The sequence below is a fragment of the Anguilla rostrata genome, chromosome 10, assembly GCF_018555375.3.
Source record: "Anguilla rostrata isolate EN2019 chromosome 10, ASM1855537v3, whole genome shotgun sequence".
In the NCBI taxonomy this organism is placed as follows: domain Eukaryota; kingdom Metazoa; phylum Chordata; class Actinopteri; order Anguilliformes; family Anguillidae; genus Anguilla; species Anguilla rostrata.
Genome location: NC_057942.1, coordinates 26,523,714 through 26,529,482, shown reverse-complemented (window position 1 = coordinate 26,529,482; position 5,769 = coordinate 26,523,714). Strand labels below are relative to the sequence as shown.

Sequence of the window (5,769 nt, the reverse complement as noted above, 5' to 3'; positions counted from 1 at the left end):
ACTTTTAAAATTTACATATGCAATGTCCAAAGGTTGCACCTATGCATGCACATAATTCATACTATTCACAAGTTCAGTGAATGTGCTTTTCATCTACGATTGACTGGTATTTGTCAATATATGCACGTGGATGCAAAAAAAAGCTGTATCTACGCATGTTCGATAAATTTGGTGGAATCTTTGTTCATTTCTTATTACTCATAAATGTACACACGGTTGTATGAAAATGTTGAAAAATTAAGCCAAATATACTGTGTCTGTGTGTATGTGTTAAACAGGACATAGTATTCCCCTGGCAGATTTTTATTTTCTAACGTAAGGGGTGTGCTCAGCACCATCTATGCTGATCATGGGAAGTGTGACGGAGCAGTAATTATATCTCTTGATGCGCAGAAAGCCTTTGATCAAATAGAATGGCCTTATATGTTTGAATCTGAATGATGTTTAAATGATGGCAGACAAAAGATTTATCTTGGCAAACTGGAAATTTTTGTGTCTTTTTGTGAAAAATATCAGCCCAACTCCACTTCAAAAAATGACACTGCAACCCACTACACAGCAAGAATTAACTGTCTTGGACATTTGAAAATCTGTTCAGTAATGTTATATAAAAAGATACGAGAAATGCATTTTACCACCCATTTCAGCCACTTTGTTTACAGACAACATGTTTATTAAGCTCATTGACAAACTGTGCACATTGGACTGTGTGGAAATATATAAAAATGAGCCCTATACACATTTTACAGAAGCTTCCAAATTACGTATTTGAAGGAGTCTTCTGAAAGGTTAGAACGATTGCACCAGCACCATTTCACTAAAGTAAAGTGCATGTTCACTGATGATTTGGGATAGCATTGCACAGTTAATGGCAGTAACTTTTTGGGATACCCATCTGTTTTTATGAATATTGATAGTTTTACATAGCTTTATTTTTGGTGTACAACACAAACAATCTGTTGTAATGAGGATTAGGTAAAAATATGCTTATTTTCTGAATCCAGCGGTACAAACAAACAGTGCCTTTGATAAATGAATACTGAACACAAGCAATATTTTTGTGCTAGGACCCCTTACTTAATCCACATTTAAAACATGAATCCTACAGACAATCCTTTCTTACTGTTAGATTTGTTTTTATTTTGCTAATGAAAAAAAAGGAAGTTATTAGAACTTACATTTTTGGAATGTGGAAGAACAGTATAAGTCCCATGCATAATAGCAGCTTGAACCATTTGAATTAAGACCCTATTATGTTTAGCACATTCCTGTCGCCTTCATGTTTGTCAGGAAATTTAGGGTAAATGCAATACAATACTGACTTCTAGATTAACATCACCTGAATGTATTTGGTATGTAATATTCCCTTCATTGTACTATCATTGTACTATAAAACAGACACCAGCTGTGGGTACAGATTATGGATAAGGTGGCACTTTATTGCAGAAACACAAATCAACAAGACAAACACACACGTGCGTACACACAGCCAACTATTCCAACACAATAACAAAGATGAAAAGTCTCAGTAATATTCACAAGATTAACTCACAGAATCACACACAGAACAGATCATGAATAGCAATTTGGTGCTGGACCTAAACTTCACATTCTAGTGCCTCATAAAATGCTTGGGCAGCAGCAGGCATGTAGGTTGGCATGGTCATCAGATCGTGGTGCTTCTCCTTCTTAATCGGCAGAGGGCTCTCGTATGCTCAAGGGTAAGTCTTGGTGAAAGAGGGAGCTGGAGGTACTTGTCCTTTCTGGGGTTTGGTGACCAGCCACGACTTCCATCTTCACGGTTGTGCCTCTGTCCCTCTCGTTCTGTCTCTGTTTTCTGTGTTCTCCCTCTCTCTGGTTTCTATCTCTCCGTGTTCTTCTCCCTTGCACCTGTAGATGTCGCCTTGTCTCTGTGCCTGTCATCACCTGCATTGCCTCCAGCTGTGTTAATCAGTCATTTTGCTCACCTGTGTCTTGTTAGTCCTCTATGTATTTAAGCCCTGCTTCCCAGTCACTCTCTACCGGGTCCTACTGTTATATTCTCCTGTTGTTTGCTGCCCGTGTTTCATGTTCCTCTGGGTGTCATCCTAAGAAAGTATTTTTCGAGTTTTGGATTTGCCCTTCGTAGCCTTATGTTGTTCCCCGTTTGCTCCTTGTTTTAAGTAAAGTATCTTTGTGTTTGAAACCTACCTATTGGCCTCCTGTTTGACTCTGCACATGGGTCCTACAACACAACAACCCTCACACCATCCCTCATAGAGGCTGTGACTCTCTTTTGTGTGCAGACATCACGGATCAGCAGCTGAAATCATGAATCACAATAAAAACAAGGAATTCAATAAAGATTCTTAGTACAGTTCTCTGTGACAGGCAAGCAATCATTCATATTCATATTTCTTATGAGATGTTTTTAGGAAATTTGGAAAAACCTGTGACTTTAAACCACATCATAGATGTGATTAGGAGGCCAGCTGGTCGCTTGATTGTTGCATCTAGGAGCTGTCTGAAGTCCTCACACTTCATCTCCATGACCCTGAATGGATGTTGTTGCCTTGCCTTGCGGATCATGTCAATCACATCACTGGGGGTGTACAGTGTGGACACCTTGCACCACTTCTCCAAGCCTGCAAAGGAAGGGTCGCAGGGCAGAAAAGAGTGGCCAGATACCATGAACTTCAGGTCTATCTCGGTGAAGTAGTCCCTGGATATCAGCAGCGCCATCAGATTCAGCATTCGCCAGTTGTTGTTTTGCCCACAGCATCGGTCACTATAGATGATAAGCTTCCATTCTTTGGGCTTGACCAGGGTCACTGTTGTGCAGGTTCACACTTCACAAGAGCAAGCTCAAAGTTCAGTTCACACAGATTAAAATGAACTAGTTCACGTTCATTTCTTCATCATTGCCACTGCCCACTTCTCAAACTAAATGAATTACTGTATACTACTATAGAATCAAGATTACTTTTAAAAGCCAAGAAAAAACAATGTGAGTATTTGTTCTACCACTTAAACAATATGTCATATTATGCAGAAAGTGAAAAAAGAAGTGCAGTAAAGGTATACTGTAGATGCAATGGAAATTTTATTTAGCCTGCATGAACAAAATTATTCAGAAGTTCAAAAACATTCATATACTTCCAAGCGAGCTGATACAGGCTCCACCACTGGCTTCATTACAGTCGCCAGCTGAAAGATGTGCTATGATCAATCCTATCGTGGGACTTTTGCCGTTCATTGAAGGTGCAACAGAAATTTTCGGTGCTGTTGACCGTAATTGAATGCTTTCATTTTTATTGTTCGACTGACTAAGGACCATTAAAAAGCAAATTTTATGGGTTAGTGCTATTGGCTTATGTCATATCATATAAACCTCATACGGGGATCAGTAAAGGCTAACAACACACTAGCACTTACTTCTTGTTAGTTTTATCACCACTGCTGTGAAGTGAAAGATGGACAAACTACGTTTTCTATGAGAAATGTTATGTCTATGCTGCTTATGGCACCCGACGAGGATTTACGGCAACCGGCATGTCAGAATGGCTAGTGAAACCGGCTCTAATTTTAGCAACGCAGTTACAAGTACTGCTGAAGCCAGTTCATATGAATATTTGAAAGACTTTTATGAACAAATGTATATATGTCTATGGTAAACAGTGCGCGAGTTAACGACGCTCACGTTCATTAGTTGCAAAAGGATACGTTCAGTTCACCGTTCACCAGAAATATGAGCACGTTCATTGAACGCCGCTCTTTTAGCGCGTTCATGCACAACACTGACCAGGGTAGAGAAAGAAGACTGCACACAGCTTGCAACCTTGATGGACCCTCTATGGGCGATGCCCTCATGCCTGACACACATTGTGGCGGGATTTTCAGTACCCAGCTCTTGAATTCAAAGATTATAATTTGCTAACTGACGCTGGTAATACACATTGGAGTGTGTCAAATTTGGTGAATACACAACACCCTGCATGTCTATACAGATAACATGGCAGTCATCATTAGCTTTGGCCCACTCTGCATCGGCCTGCAGCTGGGAGTATGCTTTTTCAGCTTTCCGGTGGTGGAGCTCACTCTCAGCAGTAATCTTCATCCTTTCCCAATTTGTTGTAGCTGCTGTTAATTTGGTGAAGAAAGCATCACATTTTGCACATGTCGCTTCTTGGCTGCCCAAAACTCAAATTCTGTTGCTTGAAGATGTCCCTATAGAGCCAGAACTTGGCTGTTGACATTGGGTTCTTTTCTTGGTACAGCCGGTACATCCGCAGCAGATTTAAATCGGGGCTCAGGTACTCTCTGTCCACATCTCCCTTCATCCATGAATAGTGGTTCTGCTGGCGTGGGAAGGTCAGGATGTGCTCTCTTATCCCCTCTCTCACTTCAAGATGAATGCTATTCTGGCTTGTTCCTGGTCCAAGCAATGGTTCTATCCCGCCTGGACTACTGCAACTCTCTTCTGGCTGGACTACCGGCATCTGCCACCAGACCCCTACAACTCATTCAGAATGCTGCAGCTCATCTGGTCTTCAACCTCCCCAGACACTCCCACGTCACTCCCCTGCTCACTACCCTCCACTGGCTGCCTGTTATAGCTCGCATCAAATTTAAAACATTGGTCCTAGCATACCAGGCAGTCAAGGGATCAGCCCCAGCATACCTCCACAAGATATTCAAACCCTACATGCCAGCCAGATCCCTCCGTTCTGCTACCTCACGACGCCTGGCACCTCCCCCTCTTCGCACCTGCACTTCCAGAACATGTCTCCTGTCTGTTCTGGCCCCACGATGGTGGAATGACCTCCCCGTGGAGGTCAGAACAGCTGAGACACTGACCCATTTCAAGCGACGACTGAAGACTCACCTCTTCAGGCTGCACCTCTCCCCATCCCTCCCTACCCCCCTGTAAATGACTGTAAGCTTAGGGTTGTAACTAGGCAGCTGTTTCGTAGGTGACTTAGGTGCATTAACTGTCTTAACTACTGCTTGTATATTTTTCTTTTTTTTTTTCCATAGACTGCGTTGTTACCGTTCTCGTTGTGTTAGTGTTAATCAGTTTAACCTTCAGGGTCCAAGTTGAACTATGCGGTTGTTCCCTGCACTTGGACCGGTACTTCTCTCTAGGGTTTTCGTCATACTTGTTCCTGGTTATGGTTATACACTTTGTTGTACGTCGCTCTGGATAAGAGCGTCTGCCAAATGCCTGTAATGTAATGTAATGTAATGAAAAACAACCAGAAGTCATAAACAAGATGTGAGATAGCATTATGAACCACTCATGAAACAATCACATTTCTCTAGTATTAATGGGGAAAAGATATACGGCCAACAATATGATGTTGTTGTCTACAGTAGCTGAATTTTGAGTTGGTGCTTGTCTGTATTGAATTATCTAATGCTATGCTTTCCTCTTAAATCCTGGATTTTGTTTTCACATACAATCACTAAGATTCACAAGTTGTGGGGCAGCCATGGTGCTGCATCATCAATTGCGGCTTTAAGAGTAACAGGCATGAGGTCTTTGTAGTAATGTCCCTAACACTTAAACTAGGCTTAAATAATGAATTACCTGTTCTTATGCTTTCCTCTTAAGTCCTCTAATGGAGACCTGACTTTAGCTGCCTGCTCTGTTGATCCTTCACCCTGAGCTGCCTCAGCCTTCCTGAATGACCTTTCCAAAAGTTAATAAGTGACTGTTAGCAAATTTGTTATAAACAGTGTATTCAAAAATTATGCAGATGTTAATGTGCAGGAATGGAATACTGTATG

The 5,769-nt window shown here is 41.5% G+C and overlaps 1 long non-coding RNA gene across 1 annotated transcript; it reads right to left on the bottom strand.

The window, feature by feature from the left end:
- Positions 1-4,528: 4,528 nt before the first annotated feature.
- LOC135233802 (uncharacterized) lies at positions 4,529-5,230 on the bottom strand. Its single transcript, XR_010323940.1, has 3 exons — positions 5,030-5,230; positions 4,762-4,933; positions 4,529-4,621 (listed from the first exon to the last, which is right to left on the bottom strand). It is a non-coding gene; the product is annotated as an uncharacterized LOC135233802 (long non-coding RNA).
- Between the last annotated feature and the right edge of the window lie 539 nt (positions 5,231-5,769).